Here is a 19,577-nt window from a genome sequence, read left to right on the forward strand (position 1 = left end):
AAAGATTTTACATATAAACAAAAGATTTACATAAAAGAAAAACTCAAAGTAACAAGAGTCGGTTCACGAGAGTCACCAGCAGATGTCAGGCTCGGATCATCAAGCAATGGAGAAGCAGCAGGTCGCTCTCAGCTTCTGAATTCCATACAGAGATCAATACCTTATATATCATTTCATTATCACACCTCTTCATTACATATTCAATTACATAGGCATAGGTCATCCAATCCAAGATTTTGGACCATTGTCAACTCCCTAAATTCCTTCAACATTTTAGTATATAATGCCCTATATTTTCTCCTCCTTCTTCTTCTTCTTGCTTGGATCCTTGACCTCCTTCTTCGTCTCGTTTGCAAGACATCAGCTCGAGGTAAAACTTGCTTCGTTCAATACTTTTCTTCATGCATGCATGCTAATACAAAGTACATTTCATATGTTTGTCTTTTACATGAATAAATGATTTTTCGTACATATGGCTCAGTGTCTTTCTTCATCTTCTTAATAAAGCAGATTGCCTAAAACATGTCTCAGCGTGTTCATTTCAATTATTCAATAAAACATTTTTACAAAGTATTTGTCTCTGTGTCTTTACTATAAAACCAAATAAAACACTTTTACAAAAGTCTTTGCTTCCGTGTCTTTACTATAAAACCAAATAAAACATTTTTACAAAAGTCTTTGCTTCCGTGTCATTACTATAAAACCAAATAAAATATTTTTACAAAACCATGTGTCTGTATTCTTGCTATGAACCAAAGTAAAAAAAAATTACAATATCATGTTGTCATGTTTTTCCATGCTTACAAAGTCATTTATGAAAGTTGTATAAGAAAAACCTCCTTTAGGTTTTTCGGCCTTATAAACAGCTTATACATAAAAGTTGTAAAAATAAAAACTTCTTATAAAAGTTTCTCGGCCATATAAACAACTCTTTATTTCACTTTGCTGTTTCTGTTCTACATGTGGCTCTTATAAAGTCCAGCATAAAGGTTCTCTATAAAACCTCCACTACATTTTCTATAAGACTCTTATAAAGTCTAACATAAAGGTTCTCTATAAAACCTCCACTACATTTTTCTATAAGACTCTTATAAAGTCTAACATAAAGGTTCTCTATAAAACCTCCACTACATTTTTCTATAAGACTCTTATAAAGTCTAACATAAAGGTTCTCTATAAAACCTCCACTACATTTTTCTATAAGACTCTTATAAAGTCTAACATAAAACCATACATAACACACCTGTGTGATTTAACATAGGCCTCTTTACATTTGGCATTACTTCTTGGTTACACACTGGGAGTAAGGCCTCCCTATATTAGGCCTCATCCCTGGTTACATATTTGGGAATGAAGGAATGAATTGCATCATTATTCTAACAGCGCACAAGGCTGCTGGACCAGACAACATCCCTGGTCGTGTTCTCAGGGCATGTGCGGAGCAGCTCGCTGGGGTTTTTACAGACATTTTCAACCTGTCTCTTGCCCAAGCAGCTGTACCTTCATGCTTTAAACGCACTTCCATTGTGCCAGTGCCAAAACACTCTAGCCCGAGGTGCCCTAATGACTACCGCCCTGTAGCACTCACACCCATCGTCATGAAGTGCTTTGAGCGGCTGGTCCTGGAACACCTAAAAGACTCTCTACCATCCACATTGGACTCACACCAGTTTGCCTACCGCAGCAATAGGAGCACAGAGGATGCAGTTTCCATGGCACTGCACTCTGTGCTCACTCACCTGGACAATAAAAACACTTACGCACGCATGCTGTTTGTTGACTTCAGCTCAGCATTCAACACTGTCATCCCAACCAAGTTAATAGCCAAACTTGGAGACCTGGGCATCAACACTTCAATGTGTAACTGGATTTTGGACTTCCTAACTGACAGACCCCAGAATGTTCGTTCAGGATTCACCTGCTCCACATCCATCACTCTTAACACTGGTGTACCACAGGGCTGTGTGCTAAGCCCGTTTCTCTACTCCCTCTTCACCGCCGACTGCAAGCCTGTGTATGGATCTAATTCTATCGTCAAGTTTGCGGACGACACAACGGTGATTGGACTCATCAGCAACAACGATGAGACTGCCTATAGGGAGGAGATCCAGCACCTGGCCACATGGTGCACCGAAAATAACCTGCTCCTCAACACCACCAAAACGAAGGAGCTCATCGTGGACTTCAGGAAGGAGTCAAGAGGCACACACGACACCATCCACATCAATGGAATGGCTGTTGAGCGTGTCTCCAGTTTCAAGTTCCTGGGGATCCACATCTCGGCGGACATGTCGTGGACGACCAACACCTCCAGCCTGGTCAAGAAGGCTCACCAGCGCCTCTTCTTCCTGAGGACACTGAGGAAGAATCAGCTCTCCTCGGCTATCCTGGTGAACTTCTATCGCTGCGCAATAGAAAGCATCCTGACCAACTGTGTGGCAGTGTGGTATGGGAGCTGCTCTGTTGCGGAGCGCTAGACACTGCAGCGGGTGGTGAAAACTGCCCAGCGCATCACAGGGACTCCACTACCTGCCATCGAGCACATCCAGAGGAAACGCTGTCTGCATCGAGCTCGCAGCATCCTCAAGGACTCCTCTCACCCAGCCCACAGACTGTTTTCTCTTCTGCCCTCCGGCAGGCGTTTCAGGATCCACCGGACCAGGACCAGCAGACTAAAGAACAGTTTTTTCCCCAGAGCTGTCTCTTTACTGAACTCAAACCCCCGTTGATCCACTTCCCTCATATACTGATAACTCTCCTACCTCACATCCGCCTTCACTCTGTTATTTGCACTACCGACTGTTTATTACAGTAACAACTGTTTACTTATGTATCTTGCACTACCATACCGTAACTGGATTATGCTCATTTGCACTGCCGACTGTTATTTACAGTACCTACTGTTTACATTTGCATTTTGCACCGTACTTCTAACCGTAATATGCAATCACTTTCCACTGCACTTTTACACTTTTTTTCGGATAGCTTCTGTCCATAATTTATTGCACTACCTTAATCCACTGCCATATTCCTCATTTTAGCCTAACATATCATTGTATACCTCTCTCTGTAAAATTCTGTTTATAGTAATAGCCATCTGTATATTATATTATATTCATAGTACATATCCACCTGTAAATTCTGTTTATAGTAATAACCATCTGTATATTATTCACTGTACATATTCACCTGTAAATTCTGTTTATAGTAATAACCATCTCTCTATTTATAGATATATTTATATATACTCAGTACATATCCATGTCCTGCACTTATGCAAACGTTGTATATCCTGCACTTGCTGCTATTGCACTTCTGGTTAGACCTAAACTGCATTTCATTGCCTTGTACTTGTACTTGTGTAATGACAATAAAGTTGAATCTAATCTAATCTAATCTTTTCATTTTCATTAAAAAATATTAAACATATTATAGCCACACAAATGTAGTGCAGGCAACGTTCAACCGGAAACCGTAGCAAAATGCTGACACCGGTTTGAGCTTTGAACGTGCCCCAGCTTTGTGCAACAGGCCACAGATCTCCTACCCGTGAAGACAAACATCCCTTCAAACCAAACAATCATAAGATTAAACAACAATAAAAAATAAATAATATAAAATATTAAAACATAACAAGTGACAAACGAATAACAATAATAAAATGATTAAATGACAAAATTAATAAATGATAAATCAAGTGACTATAAATTGAATATAAAAACAAAGAAAATACATTCATTGTGTTATTGCATTAGTTTTTTACTCTCAACGTGAATTGTATTATTGTACTTACCATTATATTAGTAAATGTATTACAACAATTCATCTCTGGATGTTGTAATTTTTTCTAAGTAAATTTCTATGCACTTTGGTGATTTTTGATGCAGCAGTGAATAGGACTTTTATTTTGGTCTTCATGTGTGACATCATTAAGCCGCGCCGCGCTCCTACATCTGTTGTGATTCTGCTGAAGAAAGGTTTGTGTTTAAAGCGATAGAAACAGATTAAAGTCACACAGCATGAATGATGCAGTATTAATTGTAACACTGCATTGCTTTATCTAACACTTATCAGCGTTATGTGAGTAAGTAAGAGAATAAACTCATGAGTAACAGAAGCAGCGGCTCATTTCGCTCTTTATCGTGAATCAGTTCAAGCTTGAGTTCAGTCTCTGGCGAGTGACGAGAGAACCGGAGCTTTAGAATCTCCGAGTCAATTGAACCGATTGATTCACAACAAATGATTCAGTGATTCAAAGCGCTCTTTCATTTTCTATCTCGATTTCTACAAACCATCAAACAGCTGAACAGCCTAATATATCAAGGGTCTGTATAATTTGCATTCTTTTATTAATTTGAGTTTTGAGTATTTTTATCTAATCAGGTCATTTAGGTCCATTAACTATCGCTCATACTTATATAATTTTGGCAGAAATAGAATTCATGACGAGACAATATTCTTTCACAGAAATATGGCACTTAAATTTAAGACATTAGTTCAGTAAATCTCAAAAGCTGACCATCAGAATTCAACAACTGACCAACTAATAATATATTAGACTCAAAACCAATGTCTGAAAAATATTTTTCTTTGGTGTGTGATATACTTATTATCCAAATAAAAAAGAAAGAGAGAAGTTATGTTTAAAAACCAAACACTGTGTCAAAAGGACTTGCCTGTGAAAATTAGATCATCAAAGAGGTGTTTTGTTCATATCAAAACTGCATCTAAGAAAAAAAATGATGTCACCAAGTTGTGTAAATAAATGATTAGGGAAAATATTCAATAGAGCAATTTTTTTTTAATAATTCAGTTTGACCAATGACCAATCGATTAGATCTCTTTTTGTGTATATCTCTTCTCCTCCATCTAAATTAGTTTGGGTTAATATGTTTCCCTCATTTGAGTGGGATCATTTTGGGGGATTTCTCAATGGGTGTAACAAATAAAACCAAAGAAGTGTCATTTAACATTTAACACAGAATATATCCTGAGAAACACCAAATAAATATGAGATGTCCGATGTCTAAGTCTTAAAATGAACTGAAACCTCGTCTTAAATCTGTTTTACTTCATTCAAATGAATATGACTTTTTCTATTTCTTTTTCTTTGTTTACATCTGCTATACAATACAAAGCATTGATTGCTTGTGCCGTTTTTGCAGAACTGGTGTGTGAGAGACCATGATAATGACGTATGAGCAACACAAGTGTTAATTTTGGCAAGGCCACTTTCCCCTCAGAGTCTCTGATAATTCCCTGTTCGTCTGGCCTACAGCCTTTTGAGGCCCAGTATTTTAAGTCAGCCTCAGTTGGCTGACTCTGCAGTATTTTGATATCAATATCAGGTAAATTAGTTACATGTGCCATCATAGCAACTTCCCCCAATTCTATTACCTTTTTGCATGTTTTTTTAGAAGCCTCCTTTGCAGCTGCGTCAGCCAACTGATTACCTCTTACTTCCTCTGAATCTCCTGCTGCGTGCCCCCTCACCTTGACTATGGCCACTTTGCTTTATATCTATTCTTGATTTGTTTTTGTTATTAGGAAAATGTTATATTTATCAAACTAAACGGAGTAACTCAAAACCCAATTGTGCTCATTTTCAAAAAAGTCTGAAATTAATTTAACATGTTTGTGATGCCCTTTAATTTTAATTTCAACTTTTTTAGTTTATTTAAATTATGTTTCAATTTATACTTTCAAAATTACAAAAATTCAACAGCAAGTTACTTGACACATTTTCACATTTTGTGAGTTCAATAAAAAAAAGAAAATCTATCACTCTGGCTGACTCTCTTGGTAGTGCACTGAACTAGGAGAGATTTAGTTTGGATTAATTTTTCTTTCTGTTAATTATTCTCATCTTAAACAGGACAAACACAGAAAAACTCTTGGTGAAGGGACTGAGATCCACACACTATTATAAAGATGGAGTTTATTAAAGAGGAGATTGAAGACATAAAGATTGTGTTTATTAAAGAGGAGAGTGAAGACGAGAAGATTGAAGAAACATTGAGAGTGAAACATGAAGAAACTGAGGAACAAACAGGTTGGTTTCATTCTGAAAGCTGAACTCAGTCATTTGACTAAATGACTAAATGTCATTTGATCCTTATACAAATCTCCAGCTCTACAGAAATGAAGGATATTTTTTAAAGAATGTCAGTAATATTTTCTATCTTAACTCTTTCCCTTCCAAATACAGAATTTTCTGTGTTTCCGTGTTTTCACTGTTAGACACTAGGGGGCGCTATTACGCATCTTCTGAATGAGGACAGAATCTCCTGATCAAAACACAGGCGAAGGAGATGCAAAAAAACAAGCGATTGTATGTAAGAAGATGCATATGTAAAATAACGTGATCATCATTAAACATCATATCAATCCAAACCGCCGAATGTTACTGAATGAAATGTGGACCCAGAACGAGCTAAAGGACTGTACAAGCATTAGGGGTGTTGATGGACTCTGTCTACTCCATCTGTGTTTGATCATCACTCTGAATCTGATCTGGATGTAGTCTTTGATAAAAATGTGATTTTCTCAGCTGTACAGGGTTCACGCGGGGTTAAAAGTCTAAAATTCAAAATAAATTTAAGGCCTTAAAACATCTTAAAAACGGCAGATTTTCATCCAAGGTCTTACATTTTGTTTAGTTTGGTCAAAAAAAAAAAAAAAGGTTTTATCCTCGTTCATTTCCAGAAACGCTGGCCACAGAAAGTTATTACACAGTAGCAAAAAAGTATTGAGTCGTAGACTAAAGTGGAGCTCTAGAGTCTTTGTAAACCAGCAGAAGCTGCCCTCAGAGCGTCCGTCCGCTGTGTTGTGGGGGATATTGGTACATCCGCGGTGATAAAACTACAAATCCTGTGATAAATGCAATACCTGCCCTCGAAATACGTCTACGTTTTATAACGCTGTATTTTGTTGGACAGAGTGAGGCAGAAAATGCAATGTTTTCTATTATTCTCTACAGTGATGAAGTCTGCACTCAATCAGCACTGCATACCTTATTATTATGAGAATAGTGAAGGCTTGAAGAACTCAAACACACCATATCTTGATGCAGTCGTGTTTATTGTCTTCGTTTCATCAGTCAAAGCGTTTCTATCTTTTGTTTATTCAGCGCTAGCTTCACATTAGAGCTAACGATTACTTCTCTGAGGCATATGTGGCGTTTCTGCTCGAGGGCGCCCTCTGGCTTCAGTATCAATCAAACTTTTGGGTAACAAATAGAGGTCTTCACAGGTCCAAAAATTCATACCCGAACCCGAAGAGACCCGTAATGTGCTTAACGGAACCGACCCGGACCCGTCTATTATTTCAAAAGCTGGACCCGGACCCGTGCAGATCCGAGAAATGCCAAAAATGTAGTACCCGGAACCGACCTGGACCCGTCTATTATTTAAAAGCTGGAACCGAACCCGGCGCAAAGACACAGACCCGACTGGATCCGATTGTCACATATTCCACAATAACTGATATGAACAAGTCAATAAACAAGTTATGAAAAATATAACTTTTTGTCTTACCTATAGCCGTTGTCTCCCTTCCTTGTAACGTTACTTGTGATGCATAACATCCTTGCCAAAAAGTTAAATCCATGTTATTCCTCTCTTGTTATTCCAAGCATGCTTAATTCACTCATCATTTCAGCTTTAAAAGTCCACTTTATGTCACGGTGACGGATGACAAATGCGTCTTTGCAGATTTGCATTTCGCCAAGTTAACTCGCATAATAACTTTGACTGTTTGCCTTTTTGAACTATAATAACGATTGCTCATTCGGTGGCCGCTGACATCCACAATATTTATTTGCTATAATCTCTGTGAGCCGAGCCTGACCACCAAAACTTTAAGAAATAAGACGGTTCATTCATATTATTATTAAAGTCAATCACAGCGGAAGCTCGGGTTGCCATAGAAACATGACACGCGCTTGAGACTGCACATGCGTTAGCTGGAGCAACCTGAAATATGAGCTTTTTTACGCAATTTGAGCATCATAGAAAACATTTGTGACAGTTCACCTGAGATTTTGTTGCTGATTTTAAATATATTATTTAAATATAATTTCAAATCAAACTTCAACAGTGCGTCACACGTAGACAGCACTTACTTTTTTCTCATGTTTGTCCACAATATGCATGAAGGATGCCCAGACAGAAGAGGTGCCCGTGGGTTTAACTTCTTTATATTCGTTGTTTTTTAGTTTTATTCGCACATCACTCTTGAAGGTAACCATTATTATTACTGTGCGCTTGCAGAGAGAGAGAGAGCGAGCGCGTGAGGCGAGCGAGTAAAAGAGAGATCGCTCGTGTTTTTCTTCTTTCTTTTTTTTTAAACCTTATTTCCCGGCTCACACTTTTCTTATCCTAATTTTACAGTTGCAAGTTACAAAAAACACACAAGCAGTGCTGACTGACTCTGATCACGGGCAGGTGTTTTCCGAGTCCGGATCGACTCCGGTATTACACACAATGTTAAACAGACCCAGGACCCGTAGTAATAGATTGGGACCCGACCCGGACCCGGCTGATCATTTAAAATATAGACCCGAACCCGTACGGGTCCCGTGAAGACGTCTAGTAACAAATAAGACAAATAACACTTCTCTCTAAATAAATTTATATGACAATTCATTTGTTTTTCTTCAATGTACAGTTTCTCCCCCACAGTGGATGCATAAGAGGCTCATATTTCATATTAAAGACATAGACTTTAAGAAAACAGATAAAAGCAGATAAAAAGCACAGAAAAAAGCACAGAATTTCATAATAATATATATATATATATATATATATATATATATATATATATATATTACAATAAATCCTTAGACCTTTCTAATGGTTTTTAGTGAGGCTGTCTGCATATTAACAGGTACCCAGCAGTTTTTTTTTGTAAAATAAGTTTTCTATAAAATATAAATATTATTATATTGCTATATTTATTCTTAAATACTCTATTTTTAAATAATTTAAATGTTAATGTAATAGTAATATTTCTCATTTAGTTAAATATTTGTATTTATCAATCATAATAATTATTATTAGACATATTAATATATAAACATTAATACATCAAAATTGTAAATGCATTCACTTTTTTATTTGTAAAATAAATAAACATAAAATCCCATTTTACCCAGAATAATCTCAATTAGATATCTCCCCCAAATCGTGCAGCCCTAGGTTGGAGTAGCCTGTTCAATCTCTATATCTCCGGCGTGGGAGGCGGGAGCGATAACAAGGATGCTAAAGACTGCAGCCGTTAGCGTCAGTTTCTAGCTAGGGAGTGAGGTTTACACGCACTGCTCTTACTGGCCTACGTCTGTTACATATATCCAGACTAATATTTGTAAAAGTTGACATTTAAATCTTGATTTGAAGCGTCAGTTTTTGCATTATTATTGCAGTCAAATCTGAACACAGAGAAAGCATTTCTGTTACTCCATTTAATAGCCGGATCAGTCACATGAAAGTAATCAGAATAAATAAAGTCTTAGTGCGACCAGGGCGATTTTAAAAAAAATATATAATATGTGTTTACATACCATGAAGTCGTGGGTCTGCGGTCGAGTCGTGTATCTTCCTTATATATGAAAAGCTGTACATCGCAGTCAGCAGTTGACATATTCAGATTCAAGTAGAGCATGGTAAAAAGACTATACATTACAAAAGCACTGACAGCGCTTCAAACCAATGGTGTTGAGCATGATCAAATTTACTGGGCAATAATAGGCAGTCAAATCAAAAAGTCACAATCTGACAACATATAAAAATAAAATAATCTTTGGAGTAATTTTATGAACAATTGTGAAAAAATATGCTCTCAGTGTGGAAAGAGTTTCAGTGTACAAGGAAACCTTAAAGTCCACACTGTGTGGAATACGTTGCAATCATAAAGGTCACATGAGAATTCACACTGGAGAGAGAAGCCTTTTACCTGCCAACAGTGTGGAAAAAGTTTCAGCCGAAAAGGAACTATAACCAAATAAAATCTGTCTGCAGCTCTTAAACCCTATGGTCTATATTCACAAATCTGGTCTTATTTTATCACTTAAAATGTTGTTACCCAAGAGTCATAATACTATGACATAGGAACATATTATAGGAACAGAGTAAAACAAGGTAAAATATACATGTAAGGGACTTTTTTATTGAAATTCACTTAGGGGAAAATATTTATGAGACTTTAATGTTAAGAGTCTGAAAATAACCTAAATATAAAACTGAATGTCTGATCAAGTTTTGATTCAAATTTGAGGATGATACTCTCAGAAATGTAGCTTCTGTAAGCTTTTATGTCAAGAAAAGTCTAGGTGTCCTTTCATAAAGGCCATTTATTTCAGAATATTTGTAATTGTAAAGAGTAGTTTTTCATTCTGATAAATCTGCAATAAACTGCTAATTATAATGGATAAACAGTTACTGAAAAACTAAAGCAACTATTTACAGAAATTACAAAGTGTAAAAAACTAATTTAGCTGATGAGTCTGTCATAGAGTCTGCGCGCTCCACTCCAGTGTGAGTGTAAAACCGCGTGCCGGTGTGTGAATGTGAATGAAGACGTAAACAATAGCAGTTTCTGTTGACATAAAATTGTGAAAGATTATGCTGATGCCTTTTGATTGGTTACTATGTCCATCCATCAAAACCTTGCTGGCAAGGCATTGGCTAGGCATTGACTGCCTTTATCCAACTAAAACCATGGGTGCAATGATTGACAGCTCACGAGCCAGTAATGCGCTTCCTTTATTTGATGACTCATCAGAAAGTCTGTGATTGAAGGAGAACGACGAAGGAGGGCTTAACAATACTGGAAGAGTCTAAGCCTGCAGGGAATATCGCCAGAAACTGATTAGAATCAATATTTCATTGAAAATAGACATGATTGATTACTCTAACTCAAAACGCAGAGTGGACTCTTACACTGACATGTATGCTGGTGTTTCTTGGATTCGTCTGATCTGATCTGAACGACAGGAGATGAAAGATGAATACTGCGGTTATTTGGTTCATGTTTAAATAGCGAGTGTTTCAGCATTTCATTTAACCCTTTCCTCTCTGGTGTATTTATTGCAAAAACAAGTTCAGAACATGAATCTTGAGTGTTTTAGCTTCCAAATGATGCATAGTTTGTGATAGTTGATTGAATATTTTGTATAAAACAAAAGTAAATAAAAGTACAGACACGCCCACTTCCGTCAACAATGAACTTAACCAATCAGTCCTACCTCCAAAAGTTCCTGAACTCAGAAAATGTACTACCTCACGAGCAGGGCCATTTTGAGGGGGAAATATGTGAATATGAATATGAAATTCATTTAGACCCAGGTTCCTGCGGTCGAAACACAGAGTACCACCCCAAAGTCCCTAGTTTACATTTTTACATTTATGCATTTGGCAGACGCTTTTATCCAAAGCGACTTACATTGCATTCAAGGTACACATTTTACATTTTGTCATTTCTTGCTTTCCCTGGGAATCGAACCCATGACCATGGCGTTGCTAGCGCCATGCTCTACTGTTTGAGCTAAAGGAAAGCCTAGCTCCTGGGGAAAGTTCCTGTGGTGAAAACGCGGCTTAAGTTGCAAGTTTTAGTGTCAGATAACAAGAACTTAACCTGTTTTGTGACGTGTTCCAGAAAGAAGTTTACAGAAACAGACAGCACAAAGTGCACCCTTTATGTTTTCTTTATTTTACAAAAGTGCAATGTTTTGTTGGTAATGTAAACGTACACAAATAAAAGTAGACCCTTTACAGAATTGACTGATTCATTACTCTTACTTGTATGGAAGAGTAATTCAAAAACAAAGTCCAAAACCAGCCAGGGCGGAATAAGCAGTGCAGATGGCCATGGCCATGATGGGATGAGACCCTGGAGTGATGGCCATGACGGGACAGGACTCTGGAATGGCGGCCATGATGACTGGAGACTGATTGTTGGCAGGAGGTTCTGGCGTGGGAACCACAGGACGGGAAGACACAGGTGTAGCAACCAGCATAAGTGGAGAAGTTGAGCTTAGATTGATAATGTTCATTAAGTCCATAAAAGAAGAAATCGATAAGAGCATAGTCTGGCAGGTTGGTTAAATATGCAATGTCCAGAAAATCTTGAGTGTGGTCCTTGAGGGAACGATTACCTTGGCGTAGATTAACAAAATGCACCGCTGGACCATTGTGGCTTCAAAAACAGGCAAAGGTCAAATACCAGCAAGACAGTCCAAACAATAACAGAGTCCTGGGATAAAGGCAAATAGGGAAATACACAAACAGCTAAGATGGAGCTAAGACAGGCAAACCAGAATGAAGAGGGAGTGAGTGAACCTGGCTTTTAGGAACTACCAGTGACATAAGGGACATAATAATTATAAATGTAACAAATTATTTATTATTTAGCGATTTTCTTGGCACTTTTTCTTGGCACTTTACATATAGAAGCATCCACCTCGATGATGCAACGGCAGCCATATTGCGCCAGAATGCCCTCCTGAGACGCTCACGCCACGCTTGCAGTGTGTAGCCGGCCTAAGTTGATTGGCTGAACGTATGCACCGGCACCTGACATTTTTTTTACACAGCTGTGTAAACACTGAGTTGATTTATATTTACTCAACGAATATGGAAAACAGTGATAGATGGACTGAGGCTAATGTATTTTTGCGTGTCTAAATGTTTTGATAGCAGTTGCTTTGTGGCACTAAACTGGGATTAACTTTTTCTTTTTTTGCCTTAGACCTGATGCCGTTGAAAGAGGGGAGTCAAGATCTGAACGAAATGGAAAATCAGGACAAGACACAACATGATTTCATACCTGAAGAATTTAATTGCTCACAGACTGAAAAAACTACTTCAGGAAAAAGGGCTCAAAAGACAGGAACTATAGGTAATTTCACCTGCCATCTGTGTGGACTACGTTTCAAAAAGCATGGAAACCTTGAAGTCCACATGAGAGTTCACACTAGAAGGAAGCTTTACCCCTGCCAAGAGTGTGGAGTAACTTTCAATCAACAAGGAAACCTTCAAGCTCACATGAGAATTCACACTGGAGAGAAGCCTTACTCCTGCCCTCAATGTGGAAAGAGTTTCAGACTAAAAGAAAGCCTGATAGTCCACATGAGGGTTCACACTGGAGAGAAGCCTTTCACCTGCCAACAGTGTGGAAAGAGTTTTAGGCAAAAAGGACACCTTAAGTACCACATGGAAATTCACACTGGAGAGAAGCCTTTCACCTGTCAACAGTGTGGAAAGAGTTTCAATCGAAAAGAACATCTCAAATGCCACATGAAGATTCACGCTAGAAGTCTTACACATGCCCTCACTGTGGAAAGAGTTTCAGTCAGGATGGAAACCTTAAATCCCACATGAAAATTCACACTGGGGAGAAGTAGAATAAAGAAAACATTTGTACATTTCTAAAGTTGTTCATATGTAAAACTTATTCAGAAGCTGTACATACTCAGTAACGTCCACTATGGTTTCGGACACCACTACAAATAGCTGTCCCCTCAAATAGTGCCCTATTTAAGGGTATAGGGGGTGATTTAACCGCTGTGCACCTGTCAACATTGATAAGTGCAAGATTAGTTTACCCTCGTGCGCCGTCGAGCAAGCCTATCGTCGAATGCGCTTTGTTGTAGGAGTTCCCATACTCTCTTTGTTTTTTTTTCAGTATTTTGTTTTGCTGCCATCAGCCTCCTTTGAAACAAACTTTTTCGTTGTGCGGTGAAAAACATCCACATGCCGAGAATCAAGAACACCATTCCTTCGATAGGCTCCATTGCTCCGGTTTTGCACGTTTGTTTTTGTGTCGCGTTTACGATGATGTCGTGGCAGTAGAGGAGGCGCAACTACAACGTAATCCCACCCACTTGAAGCGGTGCTACTGCAGTGGAAAAGCAACCGAGCCGAGCTAAGACGTGCTGTGCCGAGCCGTATCACGCAGTGGGAAATCAAACCGAGTCATGCCGTACTGAGTCGAGTCGAGCCGTACCAAGCTGTACCACGCAGTGGAAAAGCGCCAAAGCGAACCGTGCCGAGCTGTACCGAGCCGTACCATGCAGTGGAAAAGCGCCACAATTTAGTAGACCTCACAGTCTTCCGTGAGCCGTATAGGGAGATTTTCCATTAAATATTTAAACTTTGCAAAATTGCTCTTGCATTATCTGTGAGCACTGCAGCATGTGTGCGCAGTTTTTCTGTGCTAAAGTTGATCAAAACTGTCTTGAGAAATACAATGAGTACAATAAAGGTATGTGGAATGATGTTTTAAGGCGTTTTTAAACTAAATATTGTCATTTTATTTGGTTTGCACATTTTTAAGGACAAGAACTACACTATGTAAAGAATAATTAATTGCCAATTAAAGCTACAGTCTGTAAGTTTTACCTCTTGTCTTCATCTCTGTCTGAACCCTGAAATTGCAGTTATTTGCAGAGTTATCTGCTTTTCGTGGGTTGTGTGTTCGTCTGAAAGACGAAAGTCATATACAGATAGGATGACTTGAGGGTGAGTAAATCATGGGCTAATTTCCATTGTTAGGTGAATTAACCCTTTAAGTTGGTCAATGTCGGTCACGTCACGTTTTGATTGCTGTTTTTGTTCTGGCAATTATTCATTTACAAAGTAAGAACAAACTGTGTGATGTATTTTTATGAGTGTAGACACAAAATATTGATAGGCGTTATTACTACAAGTATCCTAATCCATAATCCATGGACTTCTAGTGGAAACCATATAAACAGTCACTTCAGTTTTAAATCCAAAATAAATATCACAGAAAATATTTTCCTGTCAGAAACCTTCCTCTCAGAACAGATTCTGTCAGAATATATTTAATTATATTGAAATTTCTCCTAACATTTTTAAAAATCATTAATATAACTTGATTTGAGGTCAAAATCAGTTCAGAAAATACATTTGCCTGTTAGAAACCCTCCTCTCAGAACACATTCTGTCAAAATATATTTTATTATATTGAAATTTCTCCTAACATTTTTAAAAATCATTAATATAACTTGATTTGAGGTCAAAATTACTTCAGAAAATACATTTTCCTGTCAGAAATCCTCCTCTCAGAACAGATTCTGTCAGAATATATTTTATAATGTTGAAATTTCCCCATAACTTTTTACAAATCATTAATTTAACTTGATTTGAGGTCAAAATCACTTCAGAAAATACATTTTCCTGTCAGAAACCCTCCTCTCAGAACAGATTCTGTCAAAATATATTTTATTATATTGACATTTCCCCATAACTTTTTAAAAAGTATTAATATGACTTGATTTGAGGTCAAAATCACTTCAGAAAATACATTTTCCTGTCAGAAACCCTCCTCTCAGAACAGATTCTGTCAAAATATATTTTATTATATTGACATTTCCCCATAACTTTTTAAAAAGTATTAATTTGACTTGATTTGAGGTCAAAATCACTTCAGAAAATACATTTTCCTGTCAGAAACCCTCCTCTCAGAATAGATTCTGTCAGAATATATTTTATTATATTGACATTTCCCCATAACTTTTTAAAAAGTATTAATATGACTTGATTTGAGGTCAAAATCACTTCAGAAAATATATTTTCCTGTCAGAAACCCTCCTCTCAGAACAGATTCTGTCAAAATATATTTTATTATATTGACATTTCCCCATAACTTTTTAAAAAGTATTAATATGACTTGATTTGAGGTCAAAATCACTTCAGAAAATACATTTTCCTGTCAGAAACCCTCCTCTCAGAACAGATTCTGTCAGAATATATTTTATTATATTGACATTTCCCCATAACTTTTTAAAAAGTATTAATATGACTTGATTTGAGGTCAAAATCACTTCAGAAAATACATTTTCCTGTCAGAAACCCTCCTCTCAGGACAGATTCTGTCAGAATATATTTTATTATATTGAAATTTCCCCATTACATTTTTTAAAATGATATAACTTGATTTGAGGTCAAAATCACTTCAGAAAATACATTTTCTGTCAGAAACCCTCCTCTCAGAACAGATTCTGTCAAAATATAGTTTATTATGTTGAAATTTCCCCCTAACTTTTTAAAAATCATTACAGTTTAGAGTGATCTGTTATCAGAAGTGACTGAGTCCAAAGTTATGAATTTCAGAAATGTACATATAAAAATCACAATTAGCTGACATTTCGCCAAATAAAAAATACAATAACAGACATCATAAATTCCCTGATATAAAATACTATTTGCAATTACGTCATGTTTCTGTTTTATATGTGGGCATAATTCCCCAATGTTTTACACTATAATAATGAAATAATTACCTGAAATATTCAAATCGCCTGTGCATCTCAGTTGTGACGTCACCGGCGCGCTGCCGCTGCGCGCTCTCGCTTCTTCAGTCCGCGGGAGATCTGAGGAGAGAAAGGCGTGTGTTTGTTCACTCGTGTTCAAAAGCGTCTGAAAGGTTAAGAATCGATGATTAATTGATCTGTGTTTTGTTTAAATGTGTAAATGAGAAGCATGAGTATGTTCTCTTTCATTAGAGCCAAGTTTAAAGGCGTTTTATCAGCAGAAGTGTAGTTTAACCGAGGGAATGAGTGTGAAGGTTTATGTGAGCGGTTCGCCTGTGGAGATGAATTTCTCTCCTGTGCTTCAATGTTTGGCAAATTCATAATACACTGATTAATAACTGCATGTTTACAACTTGTGCAGGCATACTTATGTGTTTTTTTGTGTGTGATTTCTTCGTCATGTGTGTAAAAAAATTTAATTGGCTTTATATGATTTTGTGTTTTAAATCTTTTCAAATCTAATGTTTTGGAACAATGTGTGTAAACTAGTTTCAGTTGTTAAATGACATTTTAAAGTGTTTATTCATTTCATGACTGTTTTTAAGTCACCTGATATGGAAAGTGCTTATTCACACTTGAAATGATCAGTTTTATGAGTATTTGAGAGAGATCTGCAAACCTTTCCGCTGCTCAAGGATCAGTTGAGCTCCTCTGGATGATGCATTATCATATTTACTGTTATTACCTTAACAATTCATAATCAAAGAGTCATGTCTGCAGTTGTGCCACCCTGACATTTGAGAATGGTACAAATCGTAACTTCTTAAAACTACTGATATTTGTAAAATGTGTTTATATGAAAGGTTTCAAACCTAAAATTATCCTATAGTATTTAGTAATTTTTTTTATTAAAGACAGTTTCAAATAGTTTTCTGAGTCTGTACCACCTGACATTTTGGGGGTTTAAGATACCAAAACATAAAACTGTTTTATTGAGTGTAATAAAGTTGATATGAATTAAATATGTTTGCTAGAATAAAGTGATACATGTCATGATATCAAATTATTATAAAAGTGAATAATGGACCTGGACACACAAATATGCACATGATGTCATTGAGCCGTATATCAAACAGTAAATATGTGATTGAGGAGGTAAACTATATGAGTTGAATATGGATAAGTTTGTGATGCATTGCATATATTTTGATATATTTATTTGATATTCAATCACTGCTGACTGAATTAAAGGGGTGGTAAAACACATTGTTTTGAAGGCTTGATTGTGTTTGTGGGGTGCACTGTAACCAGGGCTTAATTTGAGCCGGAACATGTTCCGGCACCTCCGATGTTGGATCCGGAACCTTTTTTATTGAATCCGGCACCTCAAATGTCACTATTCAAATTAATCGTCTTAAAAAAAAAAAAAAAAACTATTTGTGTAGTGTTCAATGTTATTGGTTGTGTTCGTATTTATTCCCTATGAAAGTTCCATACATTTTTTTGTTTTTTTATGGAAGGGGAGGGGAGAGGGACGACGAAAGGTGAAGCACTTAAAGTGACACATGCTATTCGCGCTTGTTGTCGAGCCTTGAGATCGCTGTTAGAAAAATGCACTGGACACGAGGTGTAGAGAAAGAAGCAGAATCGAGGCCGGGGGCACTATCGATGCTGTATGGGCCGTTCTGGATAAATAGGATAACGACCTGATGTGTTTGTGTTGATTATTTGTGCATCATTAAAATAGCCTACTATATAGTTTTATATGAAATGTAGTAATATATATATATTCTACTATATGAAATTTCATTGTGTTTATTTAAGTCCCACAATAGCCTGTTGCTGTTTATCTGGATGGAGTGTTTTTCTTCTTTTTTTTCCTTGGTTAATTTAATATTCCGAAAAATAACTGCTTGTGAAAACAATTCATGCAGTGTATTTTTTTACATTTCGCACCCGTGCAGTGCATGTTCTGAAATAAAAATAAAAATTGCCTTGAATAGGCTACATAGGCGGCCTTGTTTGTTTTGCGGTCTATTGACGCAATGCTCTTCTGATGCGAGCCGCGAGAAATCCCTGGTCTGTTGTAGAAAGGATACCATCCAATGCAACAAATATATTTAATGGCTAATGTATGCATAGGCCTATGCTGTGTTTAATTTATTTATGATTAGATGCGCTGCAGTTCACGCGCAATGCAACTGAACGCGGCGCACCGGTGCCTCCATTTCACGGTTATTATATTGTCTGTTATATTTGCTTTTTATTTATTAAATACAAGCAATTAGTTAATGCAACATTTACTAAAATTAATATACAATTTATACAAAACGAAATTCGTTTCAAAGAAAGGCTTTTTCTACAAAGCAAAATTTAATGAAAGTGGTAAAAAAATATTGTCACCCGAATACATATATATATATATATATATTTAAAATAGAGGCCTATATTTTATTTATATATGATGCTCGTTATCGGTAGTGATATTGTTTATTATTGCAAATGTTTTTAATTTGTTTAATAAATCTAATAATTCTGACTGGGCATATCACTATAGTCATAACTTTTATTTCTATCTCAAATGATTTTTAATAACTTGGCTGAGAAAAAAAATGATAGGGGGTTCTTTATTGAAAAAAGATTGAGAAGCACTGCTATAGGCAGTGTAAAAAATGTTTTGTTCCGTTACCTCCAACCTGCGTTTTGAGTCGCCGGATCCACCCCCCCCTCTGCGCTCCGGGACCTCCCACTTTACAAATTAAGCACTGACTGTAACATGTGTTCATGCTTCGTTTAAAAAAAAAATGGCCTTATTTTTCATATATTTGACCTTTATTCTACACTGCTCTGTCCCTCCTTGTAAAACGGTCTGATGCTTTCCGGGTTGTATGAAGCCAGTCCCTCAAAAATACACAGTGGGCTCTGATTGGTTAGCTGGCCTAGTGTGTTCTGATTCGCTAACCGCAGTGCACGGTTATAGGAAACGTCACGCCCCTTACCTGGAGGCTGTGCTTTGGTCGGCGTCAATAAAACCATATGAGAACATTTGAGTGAAGATGATCGAGCAGAACCTGTTCAGTCCTCAAGTGTAAAGACTGCGGATCTATAGTGATCGCTACTGAATGGCACTTTAACTTTTGTATTTTTAGAACGATTATAGCCAAATATCTGTCGCAAGAACTATTAACCCAAAACGAACACAAAGCACTGGCTTTACTATAGTAGCCAAATCACACACAGAACCATGTTTAGCAAGCCTGAAGATAAACAATACATAAAAGCTCTAATCAAAGAATAATTTACA

Source organism: Gobio gobio (genome assembly GCF_949357685.1).
Source record: "Gobio gobio genome assembly, chromosome: 5".
Lineage (NCBI taxonomy): Eukaryota > Metazoa > Chordata > Actinopteri > Cypriniformes > Gobionidae > Gobio > Gobio gobio.